This window comes from Pseudophryne corroboree, chromosome 3 (genome assembly GCF_028390025.1).
Source record: "Pseudophryne corroboree isolate aPseCor3 chromosome 3, aPseCor3.hap2, whole genome shotgun sequence".
Lineage (NCBI taxonomy): Eukaryota > Metazoa > Chordata > Amphibia > Anura > Myobatrachidae > Pseudophryne > Pseudophryne corroboree.
The window spans coordinates 448,210,528-448,236,162 of NC_086446.1; the positions used below are offsets into that span (position 1 = coordinate 448,210,528).

General features: G+C 45.9%; 1 protein-coding gene across 2 annotated transcripts in view; it reads left to right on the forward strand.

The window, feature by feature from the left end:
* The window catches only part of ZNFX1 (zinc finger NFX1-type containing 1), a 162,973-nt gene that overhangs the window by 85,894 nt on the left and 51,444 nt on the right, over positions 1–25,635 (forward strand). For both annotated transcript variants that reach the window (XM_063960516.1, XM_063960517.1), the window contains exon 2: positions 347–564. The gene's annotated coding sequence lies outside the window, so the exon portion shown is untranslated. The remainder of the gene's footprint in view (positions 1–346; positions 565–25,635) is intronic.

The window sequence follows — 25,635 nt, forward strand, 5'->3', positions numbered from 1 at the left end:
TGCAAGTGGGTCATATGCAAGGGACCCTACTCTGTTGATTTCAGGTGTCAAATTTGTGACAGAAGACTCATTAACCCTTGCGAAACTGAATGATCTGAATAAGAAGCTGGAGTTCGAATAAGAAGTGAATAAGAAGCTGGAGCTTGAATAAGAAGTGAATAAGAAGCTGGAGCTTGAATAAGAAGTGAATAAGAAGCTGGCCGAATAAGAAGCTAACATCAGCCTCGTTTGCCTCTGGGCCTTTTTGTATCTATTTTTTGTTATGTATGTTATGTTTCAGCACAGAAACTTTCCCCTCCTCTCTGGTTTCACTACGATTAGCTTCCTTCTTCTTTTTCCCCTGTAGTCAGACTCCAGAAGGAAGAATGGAAACTGAAAGTAATGGATGGGAGGATACAAAGGTCTAATCTGTACAGACAGTAGACCAGAATCGAAACTGCAGCCTGCTGCGGAGTGTGTGCTGTGTGGACTGATGCAGAGGACGGAGCAGAGAGCAGCTTACTGCATACACCGAGACAGCGAGACCGAGGACGGAGGCACCTGACCGGCTGATTCCTCTGTGTGGTAGGAGACTGCAGTAGTTCATGTATATTTTGAATACAAATTCATTTATAATATAATACTGTGCAAGCTAGATAGTATAGAGACGAGGGGATACTGTAGGACAATCCAGTGCTGATGATTTACATTTCTGAGAAAGAAAATGACCAGGGAGCGTATGAGAATAAATAATAGAACAGATCTCATGTTTCCTGGCAGCCATTGCTGGGTAATTGAGAACTAGAACCAGCCTGGCATATCTGTGGGTACAGTATGTGGAGCGCTTGTCATGACCTTTTACTGGATTTACATGACCTATACTGGATTTTCATGGAGATTTAACTACAATTAAGTTGGTTGTAATTTCTCTACCGAATGGTAACCATGGCATAGAGTGTCTGGGAACATTAGACAGGTATTTTACAGGGTCACTGCATCAGGACCGTCTTAACAGCAGTATAGACCCCTGGGCAAATCAATGCACTGGGACCCCTACCCATCCTCCAGTGGTAGGGGTGAGGGGTGCTATCAGTGGTAGTTTTGATGTCCTGCAGGCAGTAGGGAGTGCTCTATCTTCTGCTCAGCATGTAGGACCTTTATTGCACAGATGGTGGGAGAGAGAATACTAGACTGTAGAATGGGGGCATTGTGCTGAGAGAAGGGTCCCAGGTACATGACTTTCAGGGTGATAGGGGGTGTTTAATATGTAGGTGAGGGGTGTATAGTGGAGTGGGCTAAATATTCATCATTTGTTGCGGTGAGAGGGCAGCTTGCTTGACTGCAGATATATCCAGTTCCTGGAAATAGATTTCTTAGCTTTTAATGGGATAAAAAAAAACTAGAGAGCCCCACCTTTCAGGAGGTCCTGGGGACTTGGGCATCAGAGTTCAGGAGCCAGAGTAATCCACTGACGAATATATAAAACTGCATACCAGGCATGTAGAGCTGGAGCAGGGACCAGCTGCTGGAAGGCCGATATCTCTGGTTCTGGGCATAGTAGAAACAAGCTGCCAGTGTCCACCGAAAGGGGAGAGGCCCAGCTTTTGGAGTATATCCTCAGAAAAACTCCAACAGAACCCAAGATATCTGGCCGGGAAGAGCAATTAAAAGGCTCGGATGGGACCACTGCTTTGAAGTTGGATATCTCCGGTTTCCCACGGTCGATTTTCAAACCTCTGGAAAAAGGGGACCCTCAGCTATCAGCCTAGGGCCCTTATACTCCTGCCCGTACAAAAACACGGCCATGCACTGCATTACATTTCTGTAAGAAATGACACTAGTAAATGAAAAATAACACTAGTAACATACTGTACACAAATTCACATACAGTATAAGTGGTTTACATTTGTAAACAAACTATGCTTCCTGTACTACTGAACTCATAGCACTGTCTGGGAACGTGTGTGCTTGTGTGTGTATGTGTGTATGTATGTGTCTGTATATATATTGTAACACTGTAGGGGTGCAAGGCGCCTTTTCCTGGGGAATATGGCCGCACGCAGCAGCTGAGGAACAACACAAGTCCAGTTTCTGGTACAACTGACCCCGGCCAGTTTTATTGAAACAGAAAATAAAACAAACCCCAAAATAAAAATACCTTGCCTGTCCGGCACTAACTAAACATAAGATATTCCTAACTGTCACTAAACAAAACACAGAGTTCTTCAGTACATACTGTATAGCTTACTTGCATCAGAAAGCGTGTCTCTCACACACAGATCCTGCAGCCTTCCCAGGCAGTCTGCCCATACTAATCAGGTTAGAAGCACTATAACACTCTTACACAGCTGAAACCCTGATTAGCCCTCTGTGAGGCCAAAGACCCGAACTGGGCCCAATGTCTAGAACTCGCCTTATCTCTCTCTCAGAGCCTTTACCCAGCTTTTACAGCAAACTGAAAAGGTTCAGACAAAACAAAAAGCATTTTTCCTAGAAGTTAACATTTTCTAAAACATGTAAGACAAGAACCTGGGACAAATATACCTGCCCTCAAACACTATCCCAGTGTTCTTGTCACATATCCCCCTCCCCTGTTTCGACCTAGGGGCCGGAACACTTGTAGCCCCCAAACAGAAGATGCGAGACAATGCATCTGCGTTGGCCAATTGTGTTCCCGGTCTATGTTCGACAGTAAACTTAAAGTCCTGCAACGCTAGAAACCATCTAGTTACACGAGCATTCTTGCCTCTATTTACATACATCCATTTTAAAGGGGCATGGTCTGTCACTAGTCTGAATTGTCTACCCAAGAGGTAATATCTCAAGGTATCTAGTGCCCACTTAATGGCCAAAGCCTCCTTTTCCACAATGGCATACCTTTTTTCATGCTCATTGAGTTTCCTACTCAAATAAATGATAGGGTGTTCGTCCCCATCTCTGGTTTGGGACAGCACAGCACCTATCCCTACCTCTGAGGCATCTGTCTGTACCACAAATTCTTTTGAAAAATCTGGTGTTATCAACACCGGTTGTGAACACAAAGCCACTTTTAACGCTTGGAACGCCTTTTCTGCATCAGGGTTCCATTTCACCACATTTGACTGCTTCCCTTTGGTAAGGTCTGACAACGGCACCGCTGTGGTCGCAAAATTAGGAATAAACCGTCTATAGTACCCAGTAATTCCCAAAAAAGCCCTTACCTGTTTTTTATTCACTGGACGAGGCCAGTTTTGAATAGCATCAACTTTATTCAATTGGGGCCTAATCAGACCTCTGCCTATGGTGAAGCCCAAGTATTTGACCTCCTCCATTGCGAGGCAGCACTTCTTTGGGTTAGCAGTTAACCCTGCCTCTCTGATTGAGTCCAGTACTGCTTGTACTTTAACCAAATGGGACCCCCAGTCTGTACTGTGAATTACCACATCATCCAAATAGGCAGCTGCATATTTTCTATGGGGCCTCAAAATTTTATCCATCGCCCGTTGAAAGGTTGCTGGAGCCCCATGCAACCCAAAGGGTAACATCTTATACTGGTACAGCCCCTCCGGAACCGAAAAGGCTGTTTTTTCTTTGGCGCTATCAGATAAAGGTATTTGCCAGTAACCTTTGGTCAGGTCCAATGCGGTGAGAAACCTGGCTGTTCCCAGCCTTTCTACAAGCTCATCCACACGGGGCATGGGGTATGCGTCAAACTTGGACACCTCATTTAACTTACGGAAGTCATTACAGAAGCGTATGCTACCGTCGGGCTTCGGGATGAGCACTATGGGACTGGACCACTCACTGTTAGACTCCTCTATGACTCCCAGTTCTAACATGGTTTTAACTTCCTTAGAAATAGCTTCTCGCTGAGCTTCAGGAATCCTATATGGCTTTAAATGAACCCTGACCCCTGGTTCTGTGACAATGTCATGTTTTATTATGGTCGTTCGGCCAGGCAGCTCTGAAAATACCTCCCTATTTTGGATGAGAAATTCTTTAACCTGATTGTTCTGATCAGCTGATAATGTCTCTGACACCTTCACTGCGGGAAGCAACCGGGGTGAAGACACCGAAGGGCAAGGCTCCGCTGACAGAGACAACCTATCTTTCCAGGGTTTGATTAAGTTAACATGGTAGATCTGTTCGGGTTTTCTCTTTCCCGGCTGGTATACTTTGTAATTAACCTCATTCACTTTTTCCCTAATCTCAAATGGACCCTGCCATTTAGCTAGGAATTTGCTTTCCACAGTGGGTACCAAAACAAGAACTCTATCGCCAGGAGCAAATTCCCGTATCTTGGCACTCCGGTTATAGACCCTCTGTTGAGCACTTTGGGCCTGTTCCATGTGCTCTCTGACAACAGGTACCACGGCTGCAATCCTATCCTGCATTTGTGTTACATGCTCAATAACGCTTCTATAAGGAGTGGGCTGTCCTTCCCACGTCTCTTTGGCAATATCCAACAGCCCTCTGGGGTGTCTACCATACAACAAATCAAATGGAGAAAACCCCGTAGAGGACTGAGGAACTTCTCTGATGGCCATTAACAAGTAGGGCAACAAACAATCCCAGTTTTTCCCATCTCTCTCAACAACCTTTTTTAGCATACTTTTTAATGTTTTATTAAACCTTTCCACCAACCCGTCAGTTTGGGGATGGTAGATGGACGTCCTGAGGTGAGTGACCTTAAATAACTTGCACAACTCTTTCATGATCCTTGACATAAATGGAGTACCTTGGTCAGTCAAAATTTCTTTTGGTATTCCCACTCTACTAAATACCTGCACCAGCTCACTAGCTATCGCCTTGGTTGTGATAGTGCGTAAAGGGACAGCCTCAGGATATCGAGTGGCATAGTCCATAATTACCAGGATATACTGATGGCCCCGAGCAGACTTTAACAAGGGCCCCACGAGATCCATGGCTATTCTGTCAAACGGGACCTCTATAATAGGCATGGGAACTAGTGGGCTCCTGAAATGGGGTCTAGGGGCATGATACTGGCATTCAGGACAGGAAGAACAATATTCAGACACTTCTTTATAAACCCCTGGCCAAAAGAACCTTTGTAAAACTCTTTCAGTGGTTTTTTCTGCCCCTAAATGTCCTGCGGTAACGTGACTATGAGCTAAATCTAGTACCGTTCTCCGATAAGGCTGGGGAACTACCAGCTGTTCCACCACATCCTCACCCCTTTTGACAATGTGGTACAAGAGCTCATTACAGATGGCCATGTGGGGATACGTAACCCTGTCACCTGGTACCACAGGTTCCCCATTAACAATCTTAACATTCTCTCTAGCCTTTATTAAGGTAGGATCCTTTAACTGTTCAGACGCAAACAGATCCTTCTTTACCTCCAGGTCAGGCACGCTTTCAGTTCTAACTACTATGTCTCTGTTCCCGGCAAGAGGGTCCTCACTGGACTCCCCATCTGTCACTTCCCCAGCCAAACTAGCAAAAGGCAAAGGGCCAGAAAGTTCCGAAGACCCACGTACATCCATAAAATCACCGGTATTATCAACTGGCTTTTTACTTCTCACATCTGTTGATAACCGTGATTCCCACAGTTTCCAAAAATGAGGAAAATCCCTCCCTATTATGGCCTCATGCACCAAGGTAGGGACCAGTCCCACTTTAACCATTGCTGACCCACAACAAGTTTCTATATTTACCTCAGCAGTGGCATAATGTTGGGTATCCCCATGTATGCAAGTTACCCCAATAGGTATTTGCTGGACCTTTAAGGGGTTCACTAACCCAGCTTTCACGAGGGTAACTAAACTTCCTGAATCTAGCAAGGCCTCTACCCGGTTACCCTCTAAGAACACATCACACATTTGTTTTTCCAGCTCAGGTGAAGGTACCACAGTACAGGCTAACCTAGCAAAGAAAGACATTCTGCGACATTCAAAGGCAGCATCACATTGCATGGGTTCTTGCGTGACTGGGCAATTGGCAATAACATGACCTGGCATACCACACCTAAAACATTTAACCACACGATTATCAACCCGTTTGGGCAGCATAGACCGTTCTAGCCCCATTGGCCTGTCTCCAGGGCCAGTGTTTACAGTCTCTCCAGCCTTGCGTTCTCTTAACCGCCCAGCAACGTTTTCCCACAGAACAGTCTTACCAGTCTTTACTGAAGGGCGCTGTCGAGGATCTATGGGTTGCTGGGTGGTCATCAGTAGTTCCTCTGCTGCCAAATACCTCTCTACCATGTCCACTAATTGGTCAGCAGTACCCGGGTTTCCATGGCTCACCCACTTGCGCAGGACCATGGGCAAAGATCTCAAGTAGCGGTCCATGACGACTCTTTCCACCATCTGGGGACCAGTTAATGTCTCTGGCTGTAGCCATTTTTTTGTTAGCTGAATAAGGTCGTGCATCTGGGAGCGCGGAGGCTTCTCCATGGCGTACAGCCAACGGTGCACCCGTTGTGCTCGTACTGACAGCGTGACTCCCAGGCGGGTCAGGATCTCAGTCTTTAGTTTATCATAGTCCCGAGCCTCAGCAGGGCTTAAATCAAAGTAAGCTTTTTGGGGCTCACCTGACAGGAAAGGTGCCAGCAGACTGGCCCACTGTGCTTTCGGCCAGTTCTCACGCTCGGCAGTCCTTTCAAACGTGGTCAGATAGGCCTCCACATCATCAGCCTCTGTCATTTTCTGCAGGAAGTGACTGGCCCGTATAGAACTAGAGCTGGTTGGAGCACTGACGGCCACATCTCCAACCCGAGCTGCAAGTCTCTGCACCACTTCTGCTAAGGCCTCTCTATCCTGACGCTGTTGCCTGTAAAGTTCATCAACAACTGCCTGCTGTTGTCTCTTATTTTCCTCCATTGCCACCTGCTGCTGTCTTATATTTTCCTCCATTGCCACCTGCTGCTGTCTGTTGGCCTCCTGCTGTAGTCTCCAATTTTCCTCCATTGCCACCTGCTGTTGTCTCCTATTTTCCTCCATTGCCACCTGCTGCTGTCGGTTGGCCTCCTGCTGAGCCGCTGTAGCTTGCAGCAAGGCTTTAAGCAGATCCTCCATGTCGACAGATTTTTCAGGCGGCTTTGTAGCAGCTTTCACCCAGGACATATATCAAACCCTCAGGGGTGAGTCTCAGTAACTTCACACTGGGCTGTATCTGCATAAACCACCGTTTTCTGCAGGCCTCACAAAGCTGCTGCTTTCACTTATGCGCAGAACGGTGTGCTCGCATTCTCCACCAAGTTGTAACACTGTAGGGGTGCAAGGCGCCTTTTCCTGGGGAATATGGCCGCACGCAGCAGCTGAGGAACAACACAAGTCCAGTTTCTGGTACAACTGACCCCGGCCAGTTTTATTGAAACAGAAAATAAAACAAACCCCAAAATAAAAATACCTTGCCTGTCCGGCACTAACTAAACATAAGATATTCCTAACTGTCACTAAACAAAACACAGAGTTCTTCAGTACATACTGTATAGCTTACTTGCATCAGAAAGCGTGTCTCTCACACACAGATCCTGCAGCCTTCCCAGGCAGTCTGCCCATACTAATCAGGTTAGAAGCACTATAACACTCTTACACAGCTGAAACCCTGATTAGCCCTCTGTGAGGCCAAAGACCCGAACTGGGCCCAATGTCTAGAACTCGCCTTATCTCTCTCTCAGAGCCTTTACCCAGCTTTTACAGCAAACTGAAAAGGTTCAGACAAAACAAAAAGCATTTTTCCTAGAAGTTAACATTTTCTAAAACATGTAAGACAAGAACCTGGGACAAATATACCTGCCCTCAAACACTATCCCAGTGTTCTTGTCACAATATATATATATATATATATATATATATATATAGAAGCAGTGTACGGCGGCACTCGGAGAAATAGACTAGTACAGCAGAGTGGTATACAACGTTTCGGAGCTTTAATGTCCCTCCGTCATCAGGTATAACAAATAATACAAACATGTACCTTAAATAGGATCCCCACCTCGTGTGTCACTCGGCGTGCAGTTCCGGGATGCGGGCGCCCACTGATGACGTCCGTTCCCTTTCCTTACATCACCATAGTAACGCTCTAAACAAAAATAAACCCATTAAAAGCAATGTGGTACACTGAAATCAGTGGTCAGGGGATGCGGATTCCAAACGGCATATGGAAGTATTGCCGTATAAAGGGGAGGAGTTATTTGGGGGCGGTCTATCGGACCTGGTGGCCACGGCAACGGCTGGGAAATCCACCTTTTTACCCCAAGTCACCTCGCAGCACAAAAAGATACCGTCTTTTCAGGCTCAGTCCTTTCGTCCCCATAAGGGCAAGCGGGCAAAAGGCCACTCATATCTGCCCCGGGGCAGAGGAAGGGGAAAAAGACTGCAACAGACAGCTTCTTCCCACGAACAGAAGCCCTCCCCCGCTTCTGCCAAGTCCTCAGCATGACGCTGGGGCCTTACAAGCGGACTCAGGCACGGTGGGGGCCCGTCTCAAGATTTTCAGCGCGCAGTGGGCTCACTCGCAAGTGGACCCCTGGATCCTGCAGGTAGTATCTCAGGGGTACAAATTGGAATTCGAGACGTCTCCCCCTCGCCGGTTCCTGAAGTCTGCTTTACCAACGTCTACCCCCGACAGGGAGGCGGTATTGGAAGCCATTCACAAGCTGTATTCCCAGCAAGTGATAATCAAGGTACCCCTCCTACAACAGGGAAAGGGGTATTACTCCACGCTGTTTGTGGTACCGAAGCCGGACGGCTCGGTGAGACCCATTTTAAATCTGAAAGCCTTGAACACTTACATAAAAAGGTTCAAGTTCAAGATGGAGTCACTCAGAGCAGTGATAGCGAACCTGGAAGAAGGGGACTACATGGTGTCTCTGGACATCAAGGATGCTTACCTCCATGTCCCAATTTGCCCTTCTCACCAAGGGTACCTCAGGTTTGTGGTACAGAACTGTCACTATCAGTTTCAGACGCTGCCGTTTGGATTGTCCACGGCACCCCGGGTCTTTACCAAGGTAATGGCCGAAATGATGATTCTTCTTCGAAGAAAAGGCGTCTTAATTATCCCTTATTTGGACGATCTCCTGATAAGGGCACGGTCCAGAGAACAGTTAGAGGTCGGAGTAGCACTATCTCAAATAGTACTACGACAGCACGGATGGATTCTAAATATTCCAAAATCGCAGCTGATTCCGACGACAAGACCAGGCCAGGTGTCAGTGCATCAGTGCACAAGGGTCCTGGGAAAGATGGTGGCTTCTTACGAAGCGATTCCATTCGGCAGATTCCACGCAAGAACTTTTCAGTGGGATCTGCTAGACAAATGGTCCGGATCGCATCTTCAAATGCATCAGCGGATAACCCTGTCTCCAAGGACAAGGGTGTCTCTCCTGTGGTGGTTACAGAGTGCTCAGCTCCTAGAGGGCCGCAGATTCGGCATTCAGGATTGGGTCCTGGTGACCACGGATGCCAGCCTGAGAGGCTGGGGAGCAGTCACACAGGGAAAAAATTTCCAGGGCTTGTGGTCAAGCATGGAAACGTCACTTCACATAAATATCCTGGAACTAAGGGCCATTTACAATGCCCTAAGTCAGGCAAGGCCTCTGCTTCAGGGTCAGCCAGTATTGATCCAGTCGGACAACATCACGGCAGTCGCCCACGTAAACAGACAGGGCGGCACAAGAAGCAGGAGGGCAATGACGGAAGTGGCAAGGATTCTTCGCTGGGCGGAAAATCATGTGATAGCACTGTCAGCAGTGTTCATTCCGGGAGTGGACAACTGGGAAGCAGACTTCCTCAGCAGACACGATCTTCACCCGGGGGAGTGGGGACTTCACCCAGAAGTCTTCCACATGATTGTAAACCGTTGGGAAAAACCAAAGGTGGACATGATGGCGTCTCGCCTCAACAAAAAACTGGACAGATATTGCTCCAGGTCAAGGGACCCTCAGGCAATAGCTGTGGACGCTCTGGTAACACCGTGGGTGTACCGGTCAGTGTATGTGTTCCCTCCTCTTCCTCTCATACCAAAAGTACTGAGAATCATAAGAAGGAGAGGAGTAAAGACTATACTCGTGGCTCCGGATTGGCCAAGAAGGACTTGGTACCCGGAAATTCAAGAGATGCTCACGGAAGACCCGTGGCCTCTACCTCTAAGACAGGACCTGCTCCAGCAGGGACCATGTCTGTTCCAAGACTTACCGCGGCTGCGTTTGACGGCATGGCGGTTGAACGCCGGATCCTGAAGGAAAAAGGCATTCCGGATGAAGTCATCCCTACCCTGATCAAAGCCAGGAAGGATGTAACCGTACAACATTATCACCGTATTTGGCGTAAATATGTTGCGTGGTGCGAGGCCAGGAAGGCCCCTACGGAGGAATTTCAACTGGGTCGATTCCTGCATTTCCTGCAAACAGGACTGTCTATGGGCCTCAAATTAGGGTCCATTAAGGTTCAAATTTCGGCCCTGTCGATATTCTTCCAAAAAGAACTAGCTTCTGTTCCTGAAGTTCAGACGTTTGTCAAGGGAGTACTGCATATACAGCCTCCTTTTGTGCCTCCAGTGGCACCTTGGGATCTCAATGTAGTGTTGGGATTCCTAAAATCACATTGGTTTGAACCACTCACCACTGTGGACTTGAAATATCTCACATGGAAAGTGGTAATGCTGTTAGCCCTGGCTTCAGCCAGGCGTGTATCAGAATTGGCGGCTTTATCCTATAAAAGCCCTTACCTAATTTTTCATACGGACAGGGCAGAATTGAGGACTCGTCCTCAATTTCTCCCTAAGGTGGTTTCAGCATTTCACTTAAACCAACCTATTGTGGTGCCTGCGGCTACTAGGGACTTGGAGGATTCCAAGTTGCTGGACGTAGTCAGGGCCCTGAAAATATATGTTTCCAGGACGGCTGGAGTCAGAAAATCTGACTCGCTGTTTATCCTGTATGCACCCAACAAGCTGGGTGCTCCTGCTTCTAAGCAGACGATTGCTCGTTGGATTTGTAGTACAATTCAGCTTGCACATTCTGTGGCAGGCCTGCCACAGCCAAAATCTGTAAAAGCCCATTCCACACGGAAAGTGGGCTCATCTTGGGCGGCTGCCCGAGGGGTCTCGGCTTTACAACTTTGCCGAGCAGCTACTTGGTCAGGGGCAAACACGTTTGCTAAATTCTACAAATTTGATACCCTGGCTGAGGAGGACCTGGAGTTCTCTCATTCGGTGCTGCAGAGTCATCCGCACTCTCCCGCCCGTTTGGGAGCTTTGGTATAATCCCCATGGTCCTTTCGGAGTCCCCAGCATCCACTAGGACGTTAGAGAAAATAAGAATTTACTTACCGATAATTCTATTTCTCATATTCCGTAGTGGATGCTGGGCGCCCATCCCAAGTGCGGATTGTCTGCATTACTTGTACATAGTTATTGTTACAAAAATCGGGTTATTGTTGTTGTGAGCCATCTTTTCAGAGGCTCCTTCTGTTATCATGCTGTTAACTGGGTTCAGATCACAAGTTGTACGGTGTGATTGGTGTGGCTGGTATGAGTCTTACCCGGGATTCAAAATCCTTCCTTATTGTGTACGCTCGTCCGGGCACAGTATCCTGGCTGGGGCTTGGAGGGGGGTCATAGGGGGAGGAGCCAGTGCACACCAGCTAGGCCTTAAAGCTTTTACTTTGTGTCCAGTCTCCTGCGGAGCCGCTATTCCCCATGGTCCTTTCGTAGTCCCCAGCATCCACTACGGACTATGAGAAATAGAATTATCGGTAAGTAAATTCTTATTTAAACTTATCTTGAATAATATTCAGTAACATGAGGGGGTGCTGTCAATTACAGTGTATATGTACTAGGATTGGGGGGAAAAAAGTAAGAAGAAACTGTATAGTTGACGCACTAGAAAGAATTAATCAGTCATAAAATATAACCTTTATTAAATTAATATTAAGAATATAAATGAAATTTCATTAACCCAAATTGCAGTGAAACATAAGAGTTAAAATCAGAAACAAACTAACATATGTGAACCTACAAGATAGGAGTTGGTGAATAAAGAGGTTTAAAAAGGCGTGTCCTGCGTGTATTTTATATATATCCACTATAGGATTCTTGTATTCAGAGAATCACCAATATTTAATCCATTATAGGTGTGATTCTGTTTTTATGAGATGGCTGTTACAACAATTAATAAAAATAAACACTCTCCCGGTGAGTGATTCCAGGGAGTCAATAATATCTTGTATGTATCGTCATTCACTCCACAAGAATAGTCCCTAAAAGTTTCTCCCAGATATAGGGACTGTGAGTGTCAGAGGATATAAATATAATAGAGAGTTATTTAGATAGTGTATGAGCCTCAATTCTGGCCAAAAGGCATTTGTATATGATATCCTATTAGATTAGGGTCAACTCAGAGAATGGGTATCAAGATCTATAGTATAATTCACAGCACAAGGATATATATACTATCCCACATTAATTATAACACACATGTTTATCTGGGCATATATATGGGGGAAATTCTTCATGCGGGGGATATGGCAGTCCCCACTTCGTGTGGATTACTTGGGGGGATGTGGCAGTCCCAAATTTTAATTTTCAGTAATCCACATATAAGAGATATAGCGGTCCTCACATCTATGTGGGTCTTTTAAGGGAATGTAGCAATCCCAAATTATACTTTCTCATAACCCACATATGACCTCAATAGGTTCTGTGAGCTGCAATATGATGCAATAATTCTAGTTTATTCTCTGTTTATTTTATTCAGAGATACAAAGTTGTTATTCATGGAGACAGCACTCCTATTCATAATGTGTGTCAACCCCATATATTATGTCCCTTTAAATTATATGAATTTCACAGTGTGATTAAACATACGGTGTGGGATAGTGCCTAATGCATTAAGTACCCCTTGGGGACTGGTATATAAGCCCCACAATCTATGTATATCAAGGAGTTTAATACTCCATTAGTTAGTATAACTGCCGATAAGTATTGCTTTGTAATGGCTTTTTTGCTACACTGTTCTAATATTCAGTCATACAACTATCATCTGTTTCCAAATGTTACCATACTGTTTGTTACAATGTGGTGTGTTGATTATTAGTACTAGCACTGTCTCATCATTTGTTCAAGATGTCTCTTTGTAACAACTTTATCCAGCTGGCATCTAAACAATTTTTCAGATATGATCTGATTAGGAGCACCAACACATATTAATGCTGATAATCTGTTAACATAGATTGACATTCACTTAGTTACTATTCAATACAAATATGTGTCAGCTACCATCAGCATATAGTAAGAGACATCAGCTGTTGTCAGCATATGCTGTTATAAACATTGTTACAGATTGTTATCCATGACACTTTGTTGCAGATTCTATTGCTATCTTCCTGCATTAGTGTCTATTTGTGGACAGTCTAGTATCACCTCTCTCTTAATTAATCCTAACAGCCAAAGTAGTATAAATGTTTAACACATTTGTTTTATAACATGGTATATTAAGTACACGCAGGCACGCCGTGCCCCTCTCTTTCCCCTGCAAGCTCCTAAGAGGAACGCTGGCTGCATGCTGCTCCTCATGAGTGGCTGGCGTTGGCATAGCATAGAAGGAGAGAGGTGTGTATGTGACGGGTGGGCATGCGAGCAGCATGACGTAATCACATCACATCACACTGTTTTTGTACATGGAGGTGGAGCCGGGAGTTTGAAAGCCGGTGGCAGTGGCACCCTTGATTAACCCAGGCGTCCAGTCAGTAATGCAGTCCTGACTGGGTGCAGTGCAGAGGGGACAGTAATCAGCCTGCTCGGCGATCCCTGCATCAGGCATGTGAGATCGGGGTGCCATACATTAGGGGGTGCCTGTGCGCACCAGGCACCCCCCCTGCGCACACCTATGACTGATGAATGTTACTAGGTAAGCATAATATTACTGGAATATATGTTTTTTTTTTACAAAAATTATTTTTTATTGAAACAGTATAGATTATAAACAATTTAGACATATACACAAAGTAAGTATTGCACAGGAAAATAGCATGAGTCACTGGAATATATTTTTAATGCTAAAAACATTCAAGGGTGGATTTATCAAATTTTGCAGAGAGATAAAGTACCAACCAATTACCTTCTGTCATTTATCTGGCACAGTTTGTAAGAAAACAGAAGCTGATTGGTTGGTACTTTATCTTTCTCCACTTTATCTCTCTCCTAGGGCAGTATCTAATTGGCTGTGGGTAATTGCTTTGCTGGGGGCTATTCTATTAGCCCTGATAAGCCGGCACAAGCCGTGGCTTATTTGAGATTTTGGGGGTAATTCCAAGTTGATCGCAGCAGGAATTTTGTTAGCAGTTGGGCAAAACCATGTGCGCTGCAGGGGGGCAGATATAACATGTGCAGAAAGAGTTAGATTTGGGTGGGTTATTTTTTTTTTTCTGTGCAGGGTAAATACTGGCTGCTTTATTTTTACACTGCAAATTAGATTGCAGATTGAACACACCACACCCAAATCTAACTCTCTCTGCACATGTTAAATCTGCCTCCCCTGCAGTGCACATGGGGGGTAATTCCAAGTTGATCGCAGCAGGATTTTTGATAGCAATTGGGCAAAACCATGTGCACTGCAGGGGAGGCAGATATAACATGTGCAGAGAGAGTTAGATTTGGGTGTGGTGTGTTCAATCTGCGATCTAAATTGCAGTGTGGAAATAAAGCAGCCAGTATTTACCCTGCACAGAAACAAAATAACCCACCCAAATCTAACACTCTCTGCACATGTTATATCTGCCTCCCCTGCAGTGCACATGGGTGGTCATTCCGAGTTGTTCGCTCGGTAATTTTCTTCGCATCGCAGCGATTTTCCGCTAATTGCGCATGCGCAATGTTCGCACTGCGACTGCGCCAAGTAAATTTGCTATGCAGTTAGGAATTTTACTCACGGCATTACAAGGTTTTTTCTTCGTTCTGGTGATCGTAATATGATTGACAGGAAGTGGGTGTTTCTGGGCGGAAACTGGCCGTTTTATGGGTGTGTGTGAAAAAACGCTGCCGTTTCTGGGAAATACGCGGGAGTGTCTGAAGAAACGGGGGAGTGTATGGGCGAACGCTGGGAGTGTTTGTGACGTCAAACCAGGAACGAAACTGACTGGACTGATCGCAGATGCCGAGTAAGTGTGGAGCTACTCAGAAACTGCTAAGAAGTGTCTATTCGCAATTCTGCTAATCTTTCGTTCGCAATTTTACTATGCTAAGATTCACTCCCAGTAGGCGGCGGCTTAGCGTGTGCAAAGCTGCTAAAAGCAGCTTGCGAGCGAACAACTCGGAATGAGGGCCCTAGTTTTGCCCAACTGCTAACAAAATCCCTGCTGTGATCAACTTGGAATTACCCCCTTTGTTTCATCTGCCTCAGGCAGGTGAAGCAAAATCCCTGGTAAGCACCGTTTTTTCAGGGCTTCAGCTGCGAAAACACATAGGCTTCACTGAACCTGTGTGTTTTTCACATGAAAAAGTATTTTTTTTACAGGAGAAAAAAATATCTGTGAAATATCGGGAAAAATTGCGAAAAAGTTTTTCCGCTCCCGATGTTTCATTGCAGGTAATTGAATACAGCACTAAAATTTGAAAAATCTCTATGTTCTATTTGTATATTCTTACATCTGCTTGCATATATTTATATTTAGGGCACTCACGGACTATTACCTTATTCATAAATGCACATACTTCACATCACCCACCATATAGATGAGTGACCATTGATTTAAATAAAATATAACTTTTATTTTCCTTCTTTTAAAAGCCAACGAAATATAAGTGCATGTGAAAAAAACAAAGTATTACGTAAAAATAAACAAGTGATGTTAAAATACTACACCACTGTTGTTATTTTTGTATTTGCATGAGATGAATATCTCTTGTTTGTAATCTAATTGCTCCTTGTAATAAAGGGGTCTATTTACTAAGCCTTGGATGGCGATAAAGTCGCTGGAGATAAAGGGGGTCATTCCGAGTTGATCGTAGCTGTGCTAAATTTAGCACAGCTACGATCATGTTCCCTGACATGCGGGGGGGACGTCCAGCACAGGTCTAGTCCGCCCCGCATGTCAGTGCCGATTCCCCCTCAGAAGTGCAAAGGCATCGCACAGCGGCAATGCCTTTGCAGTTCAAGAGTAGCTCCCGGCCAGCACAGCTTTAGCGTGCTGGCCGGGAGCTACTCATCGCTCCCCGGCCCGCAGCGTCTGCGTGTGACGTCACGCAGCCGCTGCGGCCCGCCTCCCGTTCGGTCTGGCCACGCCTGCGTTGGCCGGACCGCTCCCACTAAACGCCGGCCAAACGCCGCGGTTCTGACTACCCCCCCCCCCCCCCCGCCCAGCGACTGCCTCTGCCTGTCAATCAGGCAGAGGCAAACGCAGCCCTGCTATGGCCTTCGGCCGCCTGGCATGCGCCGGCGCACTACGGCGCATGCGCAGTAGAGACCCGTTCGCTCTGCTGCAAAAAACAGCAGTGAGCGAACGGGTCAGAATGACCCACAAAGTACCAGCCAATCGGCTCCTAACTGACATGTCACAGGCTGTGTTTGAAAAATGACAGTTAGGAGCTGTTTGGCTGGTACTTTATCTCCAGCGACTTTATCTCCATCCAGGGCTTAGTAAATAGATCCCATAGTATCTTAATGTAGTTACTCTTGCTGTATTCAAATGGTTACTATTTGTCTAGTTTCACTATAAACATAAATGTATCAGTCTGAGTAGTTCCTTTATTACCTCATCATATATCCAGATTTCTGGATTGTAACTGTTTATTGTATCTCAAGAGTACTATCCTATCATAGTGTTGGCTGGAAATTTCTTATTTCTTTTGTACAGAAATATTATAACCTACCCCGGATCCTGTGGCGAGCGCAGCGAGCCATCAAGGCCGCAGCGTTGCAAGCACAGCAAGCCTGCAAGGGGACTCTTTGTGGTCACCCCGCAGCTGGAATTCTGACGGGAGGGATGCCGCTGTTGGGATATGGACAGCTGGCTTCCTGCCCACCATTAAATCACACTGATTCCAATCCATGGAGCATAGAACCTAGAGGCAGGGGGAGACAGACAGGTGACATAAGGCGCATTAGGATACATTCTGGAGTTTGGATGCGATGGGCTTCTTTTCATCTTTCCCCCAGATCCCTTCCAGAACCCCCTGACGTGCGTGCGTCCTAAACCCAGAAGTCTTTCTATCGTAACGGACAGCTCTTACAGGGAGAGCTGTCCTTTGTTATTTGATATTATTATAAGGAATTAATAAACCCCATTATGCTTGCGATGACTTGTGGGATGCATTGCATGGAAAATGCGATGGGTCATGCATCCCGCCCTATGTCTACAAGCAAAGTTTGTTTTGCTTTTGCTGGGTATAAACTGTCAGACCGACAGCCATATTGTCTGACAGCATAAAACCCATCAGATAGCGTGGCCATAGGCATACACTTAACACAGTTGTATGTATTTTTTTTACAATAATCTAAACACCCTGATGCACAGAGCTAATCTACTAGCACTACCAGTTAGAATAGTAGATATATCACTGTCATGACTACAGGCTATGCAGCAACGGCAAACCCTGGAAACTCCCTGCTGACTGTTCTGTAGCAGAAACCAGCTGACTGCCTCTCCAACCTTTTCACACATACTATTGAGTCATTCACAGTTGCTGTTTGTATAATGACTGACTGTTTGCATGAACGTCTTTAATATATACAGTATATATATATATATATATATAGAGAGAGAGAGAGAGAGAGTATTTTATAGGCAGACTACACAAGAAGGAGAGGGAGCCTGTATGTCATGTACAAATGAACCTCATTAGGTGAGTGCTAACAGTGTTAGGGCAAAACAGACCTTAATGTTGTGGACAAAAGTTGCTTGTCATAAGCTTAGATCCTTGATTTATTATTATTATTATTATTATTATTATTATTATTATTATATCCTTTATTTATGTACACCACAAGGGATCCACAGTATATTACATAATGCATAAACAGAAGCAGTGCAAACAAGACAAGGAAAAAAACATCCAAAAGAGTTTCAGTACGAAACAGTGCATAACATGACATACAAGTTATATAACCATTGTCACGCCTGCAGTCATAATACCCAACAAAAGTAGCGCCAGCTGATCCAAAAGTTTTGGTGCCATTATGGCCAATGGAGAGGAGGAAATGGTATACTGTAAGTGAGGGAAGGAAACACACGGGGGAAATGGGCCTTACTTGTGAGAGTTTACGATCTAAAGGGGAGGTACATATCAGCACTGAGGCCATTAGGAATAGATCTGTATGAAGACCACAGCCCCAATATACACATGGAGTTTGTGGTGAATGGATCATGCTTCATTTCCTTCTACATTCCATCAGTCCGTAAGAAGGACATATTGTCCTCCATATGGGTCAATCTCTCTTTTTTTGCTGTATGCATATACAGATGTGTCCTCATACATCTAGCCTCAATACGCCAGGCACTATTAGATGCCTGGCGTGAGTGAGCCGGCAGTTCCCAGGCAGCTCTGCTAACTGTCAGGAAAATAAAGTAACAGGCAGATACAGCCTCAGTCACACACAGAATATAGGCATGTCGCATATAATTGGAGCCTGCTTGTGCGTCTTCTTTGCATAGCGATGTGAATAAGGTGCATTTTCGGTGTAAAAAATGCACAAAAAGTAGTCCGGCATTAGTAAACGTGCATACGACTAGGCGCGACTAGAAGGGATGTTTAATGTGACTGCAGCAAGGACGTGGGAGGACACACCTATATACAACCTAAGGGCCTTATTCTGAGCCTCACACAATCCGCACATAATGCCAGTGTTCAGCACTTGTTTGGAAATGTGCATCTGTGAAAATTTCTGAGAACCCATTATACAAAGACGCTATTGCAATTAGGACAGATGATATCAATAATGTTGCAGAAAAGTGTTTCTTGGCAGTGACTGGGAGGTACTGGGATAGTTCACACAAAAATGGTCTATTCAGTGGGCGTGTTATGGGATGTCATGGTCGTGTCACTGCAGGTGGCTGTGGTCCCAGATGCACAGCTGCATGCATAGGAGGCCATGATCAGATGGAGAAACTGTACCTGCCAAAAGGCTAATGTAGTGTTCCCACCATGAATTTTTGAGGGCAGGGCGCTGGTCTGTGGGGGCAATTATGCGCGCGTCTGAAAATGGGGGCGTGGCTATGCAAAATGGGGGCATGGCTCTAGGACATCTTTAGAGCGGGCAGTGCGGCCCCCACAGACATCACTAAAGGGGGCATGGGCGGACGGCGGCGTCACTATAGGGGGCGTGCCTAGCACCTACGGAGGTGCTGGGCTTCCCCCAAGTGCTCTCCCGTAGCATTCGCACGGCATCTATACACGCTGGGAGAGCAGGAAGCGGGCAGGCTCCTTTAGCAGGGCGCCGCAGAAAGGGCAGGGCGGATTTTGCCTTTAAAAAATCAGGCAGGACGTGGTGCCCTTCTAAAACAGCCTAGTGTGAACACTACCAATGCAAGTTTCGATGGTGTGACCAGTGGTGGTGTATAAGGATGCACCAATCGGTCTTTATGCGTGCATGGATGCTAAAAGTAGGTGTCTCCGTCCTTGCATATTTTTTCGGACAGATGTACACAGGAGGAGGAGTTTGTAGCAGCATTTGCATAAACAGGCAGACGTCCAACTGCCAATAGATACTGCTGCAGAGTCAGGCCCTAAAGGTGATAGAGTAATGAATTATATTTACTGAGGTTAGCCTCCATGCAGTGTTAGCAGTTGTACTGTACAAGCCTCCTTCCTCTGAGTGCATTCATTCATTCATTCAGTGCTACATTGCTGCGCCTGTATGACTGCACTTCCCAGGGTATTCATAATGTGAGTTATCTTGATGTACTTTACGTGTGTTCATAGTCGGTAAACAAAACAAAATATGAACAGTACAAAACATAGATCAGAGTGGTTTTAAAAGGTCAATGCTAAAACACTAATATTTTCTTTAATTTAGTAAGGAATGCAGATAGGCTTCCAATAATAACAATAATAAATGAAACATCTAACATTAACTTCTGCAGTTTATAATCTGCCAATTGTTCATTTATGGTAGGTGGGACAACAGAACCTTCTATAGGGCCTAATTTAGAGCTGATCATGGATGTGCGAAAAAACGCACATCTACAATCAAAATCTATGACATGCGGGGGGACGCCCAGCACAGGGCTAGTCCGCCCCGCATGCTAGGCCTTACCACCCTTCACACTTTCGCACCTGCCGAGTAGCTCCCTGCCTACGCAGCCTAGCTGTGAAGGAAGGCGGCTACCTGCCATGTTTTTGGCCGCAGCGTTCCGCCCCGCAAACGGTCCGGACATGCCTGCATTGTCTGTACCGTGCCCCAAAAACGCAGTCAATCAGGCAGAGGCAATCGGACGAATCAGATGCCTTCGGTGCTCACGTGTGCGCACGCGCAGTGCGGCTGATGCACATGCGCACACAGCACAGGGCTTCAGCCTGCATTCGCTGCTGCAGAGACCAGGTCTGAAGTAGGCCCATAGTTGTATGTCTAAACAGAGATAAAAAAATTAAAACAATCATATTGCCATAAAAAAATGAGTGAACAATAAATCATTCTAAAAGATAAAGTTATTTTAAAATGCAATTAATTTGCATTATAATAATTATAGGACATAATCAGAAAAAAAAAAAAGATAGTCAGTTTAGGGATGTTAGATATGTTAAAGACAAAGGCGATAATAACAGATATAGGGGTACATTTACTAAAGGTCAGTTTTAGATCAATTTTAAACTAGGTTTTTTACTCCTAAATCCAATTGAAACCCAACGTCATTGTCAGTCAGAATTTGTAGGTGTACATGCCGTTGATTTTAAAAGTCAAACATGATGACAATCTCGATCAAAAGAGAAGCACTACATAGGTCACTATGATCTGTGCAGACTACTTAGGTTAAAAGTGTCCTCCTCAAAATCCATAACCAGATCTCTCAGCCTGTTCTGGCACATGGAAAAGAGTGTGTGTGTGTGTGTGTGTGTGGGGGGGGGGGGGTGGAGGCGGGGTGACGAGCATGGGGTCCCCCTGATTTTCCATCATGGGGTACCTCTGCCATCCCGTAAAACCAGCCCCAAACTGGTCAGTTCAGGCCTGGAATTCCTGGGGAAGTGGGGAACTCCCCAAAAAGGAATCCCCCTTCCCATGGAACCCCCTAGGTCCCAGCTAGCCTGCCCTGGCACAAGTGCCAGCATACCTGGAAATTAAGAGCCCGCCGGCACCTATAGTCCAGAAAATATTACAATAATGACAATATTATAATAATGACCGTAATGACACCCATCGATTGTGTTAACCCTTTATTAATAACACACACAAACACTATACATACTTACAAAGTCCTTGTATGTGCTTGGCCCTCTTCTTTCCATGAAGTAATCCAGGGGTCTTGACAAAAGAATAAACCAGCCACCTGTTACCATGGACTGTCCTAAAATTACAGTTTCAATGGATCACTGTCATTGAAGTGAACAGAGAAGAGCTAAGAGGTGAACAGCTGCTTTCAGCCAATCAGCAGAGCTTTCCCCACACTGAAGCAATGCTGAAGTGCTCTGTTATTTAAATATCCCCTGCCGCAAATCTTGACAAGCTGAATACTTAACCATCCAGCCCCCAATGAATATGCTCCTCTGTGATTAAAGTCCATAACAGTAGCTTTGGCCTGGAACTCTTCTGCTGTCATTTCTATATAATGTCTCCATAGGAAGGCAGTCAATTTGCCGGTTGTCGGGATCCCGTCTGTCAGGAGACCAACAGCGGAATCCCGACACTGTGAAATACCCGCAGTCGGAATACCCGAAATCCTCACTTGGGTGGTGGTCCATGCCACCACCGAGGGGAAATATAACCCTGTGGCAACCGAAGGTCACCACCGGTTCCGATGTGTGGTGAGCAGACATGCTGCGCTCGCCACCGCTATTCTGGCTGTTGAGATCACGGCGTTGGTCTCCTGACCACCGGGACCCCGGCAGCCGGGATATCATGCTGAATCTCTTCATACTGTGTATCTCTTTCTCTGATTTTTATATATATGCCACACTGGATGAAATAGCTAGCAGTCTTATAGGGTGTGGTTCATAGGGTCAACCACACTTTGGTCGACAGTGTCTAGGTCGACCACTACTGGTCGACAGTAACTAAGTCGACACCTGAAATAGGTCGACACGAACATTAGGTTGACATGACAAAAGGTCGACATGAGGTTGTTTTTTTGTTTTTTTTTGTGTCATATTTTCTTCGTACAGTGACTGGGAACCACAATTAGTGCACCGTGTCCCCTCGCATGGCTGGCTTCGCTCGCCATGCATCGGGCAAGGTGCCTCGCTCCACTACCACTGCGCTAGGCACAGGTTACCGTTCCCAATTGTAGTCCACGTGGATGGTAAAGTATGAAAAGTTCAAATTTTTTTTTTTTAAACTCATGTCGACCTTTTGTCATGTCGACCTAAAGCATGTTGACCAATAGTGGTCTATCTAATGCATGTTGACCTAAGTGTAGTCGACAAATAGACCAGATACCGTCTTATCTATGCTGGGACACAAACCAAAAAAGTAAAATTATTCTTTAGTCATGAAATCATGATACAACACCAAGGGCCTCAGTTATAGTAAACACAGCTAAAACGTGTGAATTTGCACCAAAAAACAGGGCTACGACACATCTGGCACAATGAAATTCGTGTATTGCATGAAGGAAAAACACTGGCTACTTTTTCATGTACAGCAGCACAGAGATACTGAACTGTTTTATATTAACAATGCAAATTCGTGTTGAGTTACAGTAGGACTTTCAGGGGGAGATGTACCAAGCCTTTAAAAGTGATACCTTTTATGGTGATAAACTACCAGCCAGTCAGCTCCTGACTGCCAAGTTACAGTCTCTGTTTATAGTAAAGGTGCATACACACAGTGAGATATTGACTACTGTATCTCCGATTTTGACTATCTTTACTTGAGATTTTGACTATACTATACTTTGCACTAGATCAGTGGTTCTCAAACTCGGTCCTCAGGACCCCACACGGTTCACGTTTTCTATGTCACCCAGCAGCTGCACTGTGTATCACCAACTGCCACATTTAAAAAATCTACAGGTGACCTGCAAAACATGGACCGTGTGGGGTCCTTAGGACTGAGTTTGAGAACCTGTGCACTAGATAGTCAAAATTGCCTTGCCTGCACAGTCTATTTTTTCTTGCGATACGGACTCGGGAGTGCGCATCGGTATTGCAAGCTGTGCACACACGGTGCGATATTGACTAACTTTATGCTCACGATTTTTACTATATAGTAAAAATTGTAAGCATACATCGCACCACGTGTATGCACCTTTAGGAGCTGGATGATGCTTTATCACCGTGCAATTTATCACTTTTCAAGGCTTAGTACATCTGGCCTTCAGCCTCTCCCATATCTAAATCTGTAAAATCTGGGCCACCCTTTTTTTCCTAAACTGCAAACAGGAGCGGTTCTAGGCTCGGGCAAGCCGGGTGGGTGCCCGGGGCGCTGTGGCCTGAGGGTGCCGCCGCAGTCACCCCGCAGGTGCCTGCCGCCCACCGGCACCCTGCATCACGGTTGCAGCAGGTGTCGTGGGCGCCCACTGAAGCCGGCCCGGCACCTTCCACTCAGCGGCAGCTGCCGGAGGCTGGAGCTCACTCCTGAGCTCCGGCTCAGGCACTGTGCTGCTGTGCAGCGCTATGGGAGAGACGTCATTATGTCTTTCCCATAGATCCGAGGAGCGTGCGCCAGACAGCAGCAGCGGTCCAGAAGCAGGAGCGGGGTTGGTGAGTATTGTGTTTTTGGGTTTTTTTGTGTTTTTTTTTGTGTGTGTATAAGCGGCGCTACTAGGGGGCATCTCTATTGGGGGCATCACTACAGGGGGCATCTCCACTGGGGGCATCACTACGGGGGGCATCTCTACTGGGGACATCTTTACTGGGGTCATCACTACAGGGGGCATCTTTGCTGGGGCATAACTACACTTGCGTCATTACTACTGGGGGCACTACTAATGAGGGCATTGCATAGGGGGCACTTAATAAGTGTAATGTGTATAAGGGTCTACCTGGTGCAATGTGTATAAGGGACTACCTGGTGCAATGTGTGCAAGGGGCTACCTAGCGTAACGTGTATAAGGGGCTCTGATCTACTGTTGTGTAATGTGTGTAAGGGGCTCTACTGTGTAATGTGACTGAGGGATACTACTGTGTGGTGCAATGTGACTGACGGACACTACTGTGTGGTGTAATGTGAATTGGTACAATTCTGCGGCCACGCCCCTATTTTTTGCTGCGCACCCCCTATTTTGCCTGTCAAGAGGGGGAGGGGGGAAAGGAAACCTGGGCGCCACAAGGTCTAGAACCGGCCCTGACTGCAAACTACAGACTTTGCTATTATATACTGTATCTTTACCCTACAAGGTTCAATTCACACAATCTCCAGTTTTGTTTATTTCACCTGACCCTCCTAAAATGACTACAATTGCTAAAATGACTCAATTCTGCCTTGATCATGATCTGCTCCATGGGGGTGATTCCGAGTTGTTCGCTCGCTAGCTGCTTATAGTAGCATTGCACACGCTAAGCCGTTGCCTACTGGGAGTGTATCTTAGCATAGCAGAATTGCGAACGAAAGCTTCGCTAATTTTCTCGTAACGATTACCCCGCAGTTTCTGAGTAGCTCCAGACTTACTCAGCCATTGCGACCAGCTCAGTCCTTTTCGTTCCTGGTTTGACGTCACAAACACACCCAGCGTTCGCCCAGCCACTCCCCCGTTTCTCCAAACACTCCCGCGTTTTGGAACTCGAACGCCTGCGTTTTCACGCACACTCCCATAAAATGGCCAGTTTCCGCCCAGAAACACCCACTTCCTGTCAATCACACTACGATCACCACAGCGATGAAAAAGCTTCGTTATACCTAACTTTTGTGTAAAATAACTAAGCGCATGCGCTCTGCGAACCTTGCGCATGCACAGTAAGCGACTAATCGCAGTATAGCGAAAATCGTCAACGAGCGAACAACTCGGAATGACCCCCCATATTTGATTTGCCCACTCTTCTAGAATAAATACGGCAGCTCTGAAGAATAGGATAACATAGGTGGTCATTCCGAGTTGATCGCTAGCTGCATTCGTTTGCTGTGCAGTGATGAGGCATAAAAACGGCACTTCTGCGCATGCGTATGCGGCGCAGTGCGCATGCGCGACGCACTATTGCAACGGCCAAAGTAGTTTCACACAGGGTCTAGCGAAGCATTTTAGTCGCACTGCTGGCCGCAGAGTGATTGACATGAAGTGGGCGTTTCTGGGTGTCAACTAACCGTTTTCAGGCAGTGATTGAAAAAAGCAGGCGTGCCAGGAAAAACACAGGCGTGGCTGGGCGAATGCAGGAACTAAACAGTCTGAAGTGATCGCAAGCGCTGAGTAGGTTTAGAGCTACTCAGAAACTGCACAAAAAAAACTTTGTAGCCGTTCTGCGATCCTTTTGTTTGCACTTCTGCTAAGCTAAAATACACTCGCACTGGGAGGCGGCATACCGTTTGCACGGCTGCTAAAAACTGCTAGCGAGCGAACAACTCGGAATGACCACCATAATGCGACCCATTTGCTCATATATTCCTGTTATGGTGTTTTGCTGTAG